This window comes from Piliocolobus tephrosceles, chromosome 5 (assembly GCF_002776525.5).
Source record: "Piliocolobus tephrosceles isolate RC106 chromosome 5, ASM277652v3, whole genome shotgun sequence".
In the NCBI taxonomy this organism is placed as follows: Eukaryota; Metazoa; Chordata; class Mammalia; order Primates; family Cercopithecidae; genus Piliocolobus; species Piliocolobus tephrosceles.
Window position 1 is genome coordinate 100,826,775 of NC_045438.1, and position 12,214 is coordinate 100,838,988.

Sequence of the window (12,214 nt, forward strand, 5' to 3'; positions counted from 1 at the left end):
GAATTTCCCTCTGCCAGCTGGCTGCTCTGACACTTGTGCTTCTTTTCATAATGTTTCCCACTTTGAAGGCTGCTGAGTAAGCCAGAGAAGCAAAAGTTACACTGGGGACTGGGCAAATCCCAGTGGAGTCAAACAAATGGAAGAATGTGGAAAGATGTGCCAAAGAGACACATCTTTGGGGTTAATCTTCATAAGCATGTCCTCTTTAGCACTATTCCTTTTTAATGTATTTTTTCTTTTGAGAAAGTGTCTGTTCATTTCTCTCATATGAACTGAGCACTGTTTCATCTACCCAGGATAAGCTGGCTAAAGTTAATAGCTTGCTTACAAAACAGGATTGAAAAATCTCTTGGCTCACTGTATGCAGGGAGGATGCCATGATGGGTATTGTTTTGGCCCTGATGTTAGACTGCCTGTGTGTGATTTCTGGCTTCACAAGACACTTGCTATGAGATCTTGGGAAGGTTTGTTAGCATCAGTTTTCTCATCTGTAAAATGAAGATAATATTGACTACCTCATTTAGGGTACTGAGGATTAAATAAGTTACAGTTTATGTAGAAAAGAACTTGACATGTAGTAAGCACACAAAAAAATGTGAATTGTGGCCAGGTGTGGTGACTCATGCCTGTAATCCCAGCACTTTGAGAGGCTAAGGCAGGCGGATCACGAGGTAAAGAGGTCGAGACCATCCTGGCCAATATGGTGAAACCCCGTCTTTACTAAAAATACAAAAATTAGCTGGGTGTGGTGGTGCATGCCTGTAATCCCAGCTACTCAGGAGGCTGAGGCAGGAGAATTGCATGAACCCAGGAGGCGGAGGTTGCAGTCAGCCCAGATCACGCCACTGCATTCCAACCTGGGCAACAGAGAAAGACTCCGTCTCAAAAAAAATAAAAAAGTGAGTTGTTTGTTGTTTCTCTTAGTATTATTGTATTCATTCTTTTGAGAAAGTGTCTGCTAATTTATCTCATATGAACTGAGAACTGATTCATCTAACAAGGATAAGTTGGCTAAAGTTATCCCCATATTTGTCTAGATCTCTATTTCTCAATAGGAAGGAATAGATACTCTTTTGAATAAAGTCTAACTATCTATGTGCCACAAACTACTAAAGATGCATGTATTTCTCCCAAGTATAAATTACTAAAAAAAAAAGAAAGAAAAAAAACTAAAACTTTTAGTAATGTAATAGAAAGTCAAATATTTTTGCATATTTTTTCTTGAAGATGACAGGTTTCCATTAAGCTCTCTCTCTATTTTTCTGGACAAGCTAGCCTACTCTGCATAAAACAAGTAATACTTCTCTAATCATAAAAAAGATATCTAAAAGATCATTAAAATACCTGCTCACTTATCAAATAAAAAACATGTAATCAAGAATATTGATTATTCTCAAAACAATAAATATGAGAGTGTCACCCTTGGCTGAATATGTAACTCTTTCCCCTGACTACTCCTCAAGGAATACTTGCAAAGGTAAGCTTTGCAGAGAGAGCAGACGTCTCAGAGGGAGCTGCACTGGTCAGAGATGCACTTCACAAATGGTTGTAAATACTGGTTATAAAAGGGAATGGTGCTCAGATGCTAAGAAAGCGGGAAAAGCATCAGCCTAGAAATCATGTGAGTTGGATTACAGGCTTTCTGTTTGATAATAACACAATGCCCTTGCTTTTTGTCTCGCATTGATCATCTTTAAGATCGAAATGGTTTAAGTTTTCTTTACAGTGACCCTAAGATATTAAAAAAGATTAAAATAAAACTGTGAAATGCTTTGAGTACCACAAAGCAATCTAAGATTGATACTGAAGAACATATCATACACAACGACAGATGGCACTCTTTGTTAGTTTCAATAAGATCTGCATGACCAGCTGATTGTTGTGTTATTTTATAAGGAAGTAGGTCAGCAGGAAGCACCAAGCTGGGAAAAAAAAAAAAAAAAAAAAAAAAAAAAAACACACTAGTATGTGAGTGATGATCAAATCTTTGAATTATTCATTTTCATCATTGATTGTATAATTGAGTAATATGGATAGAAGATTCTAAAGTGCCCTCCAGAATTCACCATATCAGGGCAACAAGCAAATCTCTCTGGCTTGAAAGGATCCTTTTGAGATATACGAAGTGTCTGGTTTTAAAGAAAAACCCAAATAGCAGTGCCTTTGAAGCTTTTCCCAACTTCTCACCTAAATTTGGTTAAAGTTAAAGAAAACCGATGAAAACACAATGAAAGGAAACTAAGACTGTCAGCCAAACCTGTGCCAGGATTTGAGAGAAACCTCCAGGAATATCAAACAATTTGGCAGAAAGAGGAAAACGCTGGGCATTTTAGTTTTTCATGTACTACAACTTTCCAGCTGGACAGAATGTCAGGATTTTAGGATTAGGAAGAAAATTTCATCATAAGCAGTAGAATTGTTAACTAGAACATACGGTATTAACTGGGCTAAGAGCTGGCATATTAGCCTATCAGTACTCCCAGTGGAAAAATCGTGGTGCTGAGATGTACTGACATATAACATTTGCATTAAAAATATGGTTCTATAAATGTGAATAGAAACAGAAGAATCAAAACCCACAATGAACTGAAAATGGTACAACTGAAAGAAAAGGGAAAAGGAACACAATTCTCAACTCTTATATTAAAAACAAACCTGTTAACATTGCTTTAACTACCTTAGATGATGTTCATCATCTTTTATAACATGCAAGAAAGTATTTTCTCTATGAAATAGGGGAGAAATTTATGAAGAGAATAAAAGAAATGAAAGTGAGATAAGAGTAAAAGAGACGTGAGTGATTTAAAAAAAGACATACGAGTACATTAAAAATGTACTTGTAAAACTCAGAAATTCCACTCAGACAAGAATCCCTAGAGATACTCTTGTTTAAGTGCACCAGGAGTTATACATGTGTGTTTACAGTATAACAATTTGTAATAGCAAAAAGTCTCATAACAATCCCAGTGTTCATCAGTAAAATAGTAGATAAATGAGCACATTTTTGAACAGTTAAAATATTCAATAGGTGAATTAAATTCATAACAAAAACAATGTGTCCCAGAATTTGTACTGTGGAAAATCAAATCAGGAATTTTAAGGACATGCCTGAGTAGTTTCCCCAGAAAGCAGAGTAAAATGAAAAAGATGGAAATCCTCAGAAAGAAGATGGTAGTCCCAAAAGATGAAGAACCAAAACTCAACCTAAGAGTTACAGATAATCTCAAGAAAAAGAAATTTGAATTTGAACAAGCAATTTGAATAGATGTGATAATAAAAAATGTCCCAGATGGAAAAAGAAACTGTACATAAATAATCCCATTAAAGGACTTGAGAAGTAAGATAAAAAAATGTTCATTATATTAAGGGCAGAAATCAATGGGAAAGAAATAAAATACAACTACATTGAGTTATGTTCTGTTAAAAAAATGAAGTTAATTTTAAAAAACTTTTTATTTTCATAGGTTATTGGGGGAATAGGTGTTGTTTCATTACATGAGTAAGTTTTTGAGTGGTGACTTGTGAAATTTTGGTGTGCCCATCACCCTAGCAGTATACAGTCTACCCAATGTGTAGTCTTTTCTCCCTTACTCCCTTCCCACCCTTTCCCCCTGAGTCCCCAAATTCCATTGTGTCATTCTTATACCTTTGCATCCTTATAGCTTAGCTCCCACTTATGAGTGAGAACATATGATGTTTGGTTTTCCATTCCTGAGTTACTTCACTTAGAATAACATTCTCCAGGCCGGGCACGGTGGCGCACACCTATAATCCCAGCACTTTGGGAGGCTGAGGCGAGTGGATTGCCTGAGGTCAGGAGTTCGAGACCAGTCTAGCCAACATGGTGGAATCCCATCTCTGCTAAAAATACAAAAAAAAAAAAAAAAAATTAGGTGGGCATGGTGGCATATGGCTGTAATCCCAGGTACTCGGGAGGCTGAAGCAGGAGAATTGCTTGAACCAGGGAGGTGGAGGTTGCGGTGAGCTGAGATTGCACCACTTCACTCCAGCCTGGGTCACAGAATGAGACTCTATCTTAAAAAAAAAAATAAATAAATATATAACTCTCCAATCTCAATCAGGTTGCTGTGAATGTCATTAATTCTTTCCTTTTTATGGATGAGTTAGTATTCCATCATATATATATCACAGTTTATTCACTCATGGATTAATGGGCATTTAGATTGGTTCCACAGTTTTGCAATTGTGAATTGTGCTGCTATAAACATGAATGTGCAAGTATCTTCTTTGTATAATGACTTCTTTTCTTCTGGGTAGATACACAGTAATGGGACTGCTGGATTAAATGGAGTAGTTCTACTTTTAGTTCTTTAAGGAATTTCCTCACTGTTTTACATAGTGGTTGTACTAGTTGACATTCCCATCAGCAGTGTAGAAGTGCTCCCTGTTCACCGCATCCACTCCAACATCTATTATTTTTTGATTTTTTGATTATGGCCATTCTTGCAGGAGTAAGGTACTATTGCATTGTGGTTTTGATTTGCATTTCCCTGATCATTAATGATGTTGAGCATTTTTTCATATGTTTGTTGGCCATTTGAATATCTTCTTTTGAGAATTGTCTGTTCATGTCCTTAGCCCACTTTTTGATGACATTGCTTTTTACTTCGTGATTTGTTTGAGTTTGTTGTAGATTCTGGATATCAGTCCTTTATCAGAAGTATAGATTATGAAGATTTTCTCCCACTCTGTGGGTTGTCTGTTCACTCTGCTGACTGTTCCTTTTGCTGTGCAAATGCTCTTTTGTTTAATTCAGTCCCAGCTATTTATCTTTGTTTTTGTTGCATTTGCTTTTGGATTGTTGGTCATGAAATCCTTGCCTAAGCCAATGTCTAAAAGGGTTTTTCCGAGGTTATCTTCTAGAAATTTTAGAGTTTCAGGTCCTAGATTTAAGTCCTTAATCCATCTTTAATTGATTTTTATATAAGGTGAGAGATGAGGATCCAGTTTCATTCTCCTACATGTGGCTTACCAATTATCCCAGCACCATTTGTTGAAAAGGGTGTCCTTTCCCCACTTTATGTTTTTGTTTGCTTTGTCAAAGATCAGTGGACTGTAAGAATTTTAGTTTATTTCTGGATTATCTATTCTGTTGCATTGGTCTATGTGCCTATTCTTATACCAGTACCATGCTGTTTTGGTGACTATGGCCTTATAGTGCAGTTTGAAATCAGGTAATGTGATGCCTCCAGATTTGTCCTTTTTGCTTAGTCTTTCTTTGGCTATGCAGGTTGATTCCATATGAATTTTAAAATTGTTTTTTCTAGTTCCATGAAGAATGATGGTGATATTTTGATGGGAATTCCATGAAATGTGTAGATTGCTTTTGGCAGTGAGAAGTGAAGCCAGCTGGACTTCCTGGGTTGAGTGGGGACTTGGAGAACTTTTCTGTCTTACTAGAGGATTGTGAGATGCACCAATCAGCACTCTGTAGCTAGGATTGTAAAATACACCAATAAGCACCCTGTAGCTACCTAGAGGTTTGTAAAATTCACCAATCAGTTCTCTGTAGTTAGCTAGAGGTTTGTAAAATGGACCAATCAACACTCTGTAAAATGGACCAATCAGCAGGATGTGGGTGGGGACAAATAAGGGAATAAAAGCTGGCCACCCCAGCCAGCAGCAGCAACCCACTGGGGTCCCCTTCCACACTGTGGAAACTTTGTTCTTTCGCTCTCTACAATAAATCTTGCTGCTGCTCACTCTTTGGGTCTGTGCCACCTTTAAGAGCTGTAACACTCACCACAAGGGTCTGCAGCTTCATTCTTGAAGTCAGTGAGACCATGACCCCACTGGAAGGAACCAACTCCGGACATAGCAGTATGGTCATTTTCACAATATTGGTTCTATCCATCCATGAGCATGGGATGTGTTTCCATTTGTTTATGTCATTTACGATTTCTTTCAGCAGTGTTTTGTAGTTTTTCTTGTAGAGACCTTTCACCTCCTTGGTTAGGTATAGTCCGAAGTATTATATATTTTTTTGCAGCTATTGTAAAAGGGGTTGAGTTCTTGATTTGATTCTCCGCTTGATCACTGTTGGTGTATAGGAGAGCTATTCATTTGTGTACATTATTTTTGTATCTGGAAACTTTGCTGAATTCTTTTATCATTTCTAGGAGCTTTCTGAAGGAGTCTTTAGTGTTTTCAAGGTAAACAATCATATCATCAGCAAACAGTGACAGTCTGACTTCCTCTTTACCAATTTGGATGCCCTTTATTTCTTTCTCTTGTCTAATTGCTTTGGCTAGAACTTCTAGTACTATGTTGAAGAGAAGTGATGAGGGTGGGCATCCTTGTCTCATTTCAGTTCTCAGAGGGAATGCTTTCAACTTTTCCCCATTCAGTGTAATGTTGGGTCTGGTTTTGTCACAGATGGCTTTTATTACGTTGAGGTATGTCCCTTGTATGCTGATTTTGCTGAGAGTTTTAATCATAAAGGGATGCTGAATTTGTCAAATGTTTTTTATGAGTCTATTGAGATGATCACATGATTTTTGTTTTTAATTCTGTTTATGTGGTTTATCACATTTATTGACTTGTGTATGTTAAACCATCCCTGCATCCCTGGTGTGAAACCCACTTGATCATGGTGGGTTATCTTTTTGATATGTTGTTGGATTCAGTTAGCTGGTATTTTGTTAAGGATTTTTGCACCTAGGTTCATCAGGGATATTGGTCTGTAGTTTTCTTTTGTGGTTATGTCCTTTCCTGGTTTTTGCATTAGGGTGATACTGGATTCATAGAATGAATTAGGGAGGATTCCCTCTTTCTCTATCTTGTGGAATAGGGTCAATAGGATTGGTACCAATTCTTCTTTGAATGTCTGGTAGAATTCTTCTGTGAATCTGTCTGGTCCTGGACTTTTTTTATGGATAATTTTTTTATTACCATTTCAACCTCAGTGTTTGTTATCGGTCTGTTCAGGATATCTAATTCTTCCTGATTTAAGCTAAGAGGGTTGTATCATTCCAGGAATTTATCCATCTCCTCTTAGTTTTCTAGTTTAGGCACATAAAGCTGTTTATAGTAACCTTGAATGATCTTTTGTATTTCTGCAGTGTCGGTTGCAGTGTCTCCTGTTTTGTTTCTAGTTGAGCTTATCTGGATTTTCTGTCTTCTTTTCTTGGTTAAACTTGCTAATGGTCTATCAATTTTATTTATCTTTTCAAAGAGCCAGCTTTTTATTTCACTTAACTTTTATATATATTTTTTTCATTTCAATTTCATTTAGTTCTGCTCTGATCTTGGTTATTTCCTTTCTTCTGCTGGATTTGGGTTAGGTTTGTTCTTGTTTCTCTAGTTCCTTGAAGTGTGACCTTAGATTGTCTGTTTGTGCTCCTTCAGATTTTTCTATGTAGGTGTTTAGGGCTATGAACTTTCCACTTAGCACCATCTTTGCTGTATCCCAGAGGTTTTGATAGGTTGTGTCAGTATTGTCATTCAGTTTGCAGAATTTTTTAATTTTCAACTTGATTTCATTGTTGATCCAATGATCATTCAGAAGCAGGTTATTTAATTTCCATGTATTTGCATAGTTTTGAAGGTTTCTTTTGAGTTGATTTCCAGTTTTATTCCACTGTGGTCTGAGAAAGTACTTGATATAATTTCAATTTTCTTAAAATTTTTGAGGCTTATTTGTGGCCTATAATATCATCTATATTGGAGAAAGTTCCATGTGCTGATGAATAGGATGTATATTCCGTGGTTGTTGGATAGAATGTTATGTAAATATCCGCTAAGTCCATTTGTTCCAGGGCATAATATAAATCCATTATTTCTTTGTTGATTTTCTGTCTTGGTGACCTGTCTAATGCTGTTAGTGAAGTATTGAAGTCCCCCAGTATTGTGTTGCTATTTATCTCATTTCTTAGGTCTATTAGTAATTGTTTTATAAGTTTGGGAGCTCCAGTATTAGGTGCAAATATATTTAGGATTGTGATATTTTCCTGTTGGACAAGGCCTTTTATCATTATATAATGTCCCTCTTTGTCTTTTTAACTGCTGTTGCTTTAAAGTTTGTTTCATCTGATATAAGAAGAGCTACTCCTGCTCGTTTTTGTGTCCATTTGCATGGAATGTCTTTTTCCAGCCCTTTACCTTAAGTTTATATGAGTCCTTATGTGTTAGGTTAGTTTCTTGAAGACAGCAGAGAGATGGTTGGTGAATTATTATCCATTGTGCAATTCCCTATTTTTTAAGTGGAGCCTTTCAGCCATTTACATTCAACGTTAGTATTGAGATGTCAGGTACCATTCCAGTCATCGTGCTATTTGTTGCCTGTATACCTTAGTTTTTTGTTTTCATTTTTAATTGTATTTTTTCATAGGTTCTGTGAGAGTTATGCTTTAAAGAGTTTCTGTTTTGATGTATTTCCGGGATTTGTTTCAAGATTTAGAACTACTTTTAGCAGTTCTTATAGTCCTGGCTTGGTAGTGGTGAATTCTCTCAGCATTTATTTGTCTGAAAAAGACTGTATCTTTCCTTCATTTATGAAGCTTAGTTTCACTGGATACAAAATTCTTGGCTAATAATTGTTTTGTTTAAGGAGACTAAATATAGGGTCCCAATCCCTTCTAGCTTGTAAGGTTTCTGCTGAGAAATCTGCAGTTAATCTGATAGGCTTTCCTTTATAGGTTACTTGGTGCTTTTACCTCACAGCTCTTAAGATTATTTCTCTCACCTAAACTTTAGATAACCTGATGACAATGTGCCTAGGTGATGATCTTTTGAAGATGAATTTCCCAGGTGTTGTTTGAGCTTCTTGTATTTGGATGTCTAGGGCTCTAGCAAGGCCAGGGAAGTTTTCCTCAATTATTCCCCCAAAAATGTTCTCCAAACTTTTAAATTCTCTTCTTCCTCAGGAATGCTGATTATTCTTGGCTTTGGTCATTTAACATAATTCCTGACTTCTTGGAGGCTTTGTTCATATTTTCTTATTCTTTTTTGTTTGTCTTTGTTGGATCAGGTTATTTTGAAAACCTTGTCTTCGAGCTCTGAAGTTCTTTCTTCTGCTCGTTTGATTCTATTGCAGAGATTTTCCAGAGCATTTTGCATTTCTCTAAGTGCGTCCATTGTTTCCCAAAGTTTTGATTGCTTTTTATTTATGCTATCTATTTCATTGAAAATGTCTCTCCTCATTTCCTGTATAATTTTTAAACTTTCCTTAAATTGGGCTTCCCTGTTCTCTGGTGTCTCCTTGATTAGCTTAATAATTGACTTCCCGAATTCTTTTACAGGTAAATCAGGGATTTCTTGTTTTGTTGTACTACCAGAGTTGGTTTCTGGTTCCTTCTCATTTGGGTAGGCTCTGTCAGAGGGAAGGTCTAGGGCTCAAGGCTGTTATTCAGATTTTTTTGTCCCACAGGGTGTTCCCTTGATATAGTACTCTCCCCCTTTTCCTATGGATGTGGCTTCCTGAGAGATAAGCTGTAGTGATTATTATCTCTCTTCTGGATGTAGCCAGCCAGCAAGTTTGCCTGGCTCTGGGCTGGTACTGGGGGTTGCCTGCACAGAGTCCTGTGATGTGAACCGTTTGTTAGTCTCTCAGCCATGGACACCAGCACAGTATTTGGGGTGTCTCCTGGGTTCTTCAGGAGCAATCTACTTCCTTCTGAGGGTCTGTGGGTTCTTTTCGGCTTTCCTAATTTATTCCTACAGTCGTTCTGGAACAAGAGTTCACGATGAGAGACTCCACATGCTGCTCTGTCTGGCCTAGTGGGAGCTGCAATCTAGTCCTGCCTCTCATCTGTCATGATCCCCCTTCTTCTCTTGAAGTTAATTATTTAAAAAATGTATTTTAGGCATCCAGAAAAGAAAAAAAATAATAATTTCTGATAAAATTGAAACACATGCTATTTATAAGACTTTATTCTCCACAAACAAAATTATAGAAAACAACACAGCAACATGTCTTAGGGAAAACATTGTGAGGGTAAAAGTTTGAAGAATTGTGTTCCCAGAGAATTTGACCCTCAGATATGAAGGAAGGAGAAATTATATTCTTGGGTTTGCAAGAGCTTGGAAAACAAACTGGCCAAGTATGGTTTTGACAATGTTAAAGTTGTACTTCTGTGAACCAAGCAATGAATCCTAATGAAGACTTCAAGCAGAGGAAGTCATCAAAACCAGTAAACAGAAAGGTAAATCTCAATAACTATTGCTAATATGGTAATGAAACAGAAGCGAAACATAGAAAGTAAAAATTAATTTAATGGCAATTATCTGGGTCTAAAATTATAGATTAAGAGAAACAGAGAAGTGAAGAAAGACAAAGCAGAGAAGGAAACAGCTAACTTCCTCATTTTGTCTGAAAAGAGATAAAATCTCTTTTCTTTTATAGTTCTAATCATTAGAAAATACAAATTAAAGCACAATTTTGAAAAACCCAAAGGTAATCTTTAATACAATTAAAAATCCAAAGATTATATTCTAAAATACTAGAAAGTATAAAAGCTTATAAGCCATATGCAATACAACTAAGAAAACATGAGAAAAATCACAAGCTCAGAGAAAAGAAATATGAGTTAATATATTAGTTATAATAATAATTGTGAATAATTAAAAATACTTCAAATCCAGTTTAAAAACATTGAGCTACACGATAGTTAAAAAGCCACTCTAAGACAAAATGATATGCACAAGTTAAAAATAAAAGAATGGGCAAATATACATTATACATTCACAAAAGAAAACAGGAAATACTAATTTCAGAAAAGACACAAAGGCAAAAAGCTATTAATGGTAACCAAGAGGGTCATTACATATTAATACAAATATGCTTCACAAGGAAAATATAATAGTTATTCAACTTTATAAGCTGATTAGCATAATATCAACATACATAAATCAAGGATGTTAAAAATGTTAGAAATGTGAAAGGAAAGTAACTTCTTATGGGTGACTTTGACACATCTCTCTTAGCACTAGATAAACAGATATTTGGTTAAAATGTACAGTTTGTAAAGATGAATTTACAAATATACTGACATCTATTCTAAGAACTAAAAAATACATGTATCTTATTTTCAAGATGAATATAATAATTTTTTGTAAAAATTTAACAAATACTGCCACAAAGAAAATGTTCAAAAGTTTCCAAATCAGAAATTATAGGGAGCTGCATTCTCTGACCATAATGCAATCAAATTATATATTTTTTAAAGTTTAAACAATCAAAAATCCCAACATGTTGGAAGTTACCAAATGCCTTCCTATATAGCTATATGGGAAAGAAAAATCCAAGGTGAATTACAAACTTGTTTTACAATAATGAAAATAGGACCATTATTTATCAAACTTTATGGAATGCGTTCAAAGGAAAATACTGTATGTGGCCTAAAATGGTTTTTGTTCTAACTAAAAAAGAACTAAAAAAAAAAAAAATCAATTTAACTGCAATTCAAGAAGTTAAGACAGAACAATGAAAGAATCTAAACGAGAGGAAGAAAATATTAAAAATAAATATATAAATCAATGTATGAGAAGAATAGAAAAATAGTAAAGTTGACGAATAAACTACAGTACTAAATTCCTAAAGTACAAGAACAGGCCAGGTGCTGTGGTTCACACTGTAATCCTGACAAGTTGGGAGGCTGAGGTGGGCAGATCACTTGAGGCCGGGAGTTTGAGACCAACATAGTGAAACCTTGTCTCTACTAAAAATACAAAATATTAGCACTCTAGCCTGGGCGACAGAGTGAGTCTTGTCCCAAAAACAACAACTGCAACAACAAAAGGACAAGGACAAACTGCAATACAAAAGTCCTAGTAAATTTAATCAAGAGAAAAAAGTAAACAAATAAACAAAATTAGAAATAAAAAAGGACTTACAGTTTTAAAAGGATTTAATAACCGATTTAAAGATTATTTTTAAATGTTATTTTAAAAGTATTAGCACAAATTCATCAGTTTAACAAATTTGAAAATCTTAGTAATAAAGATTCAAAGATAATAGAATAGAAAGTTGTCTACCAAACCTAAATAGACAACTATATGCTGCAGAACTGAAACTGAAAAAGTTTTCAATAACTAAATTCAAGACAGCTGCAGAGCAGAGTTTTTTAAAAAATCAGTAAGTCCTTTTCAGTTTTCAAGAAACAAATCCATCACTACGAGGTATACTCTTCTTGTACATAGAAAAACAATAGGAAACATTCCAACTCACTTCACAAAGCTAGGATCACCCTCACAG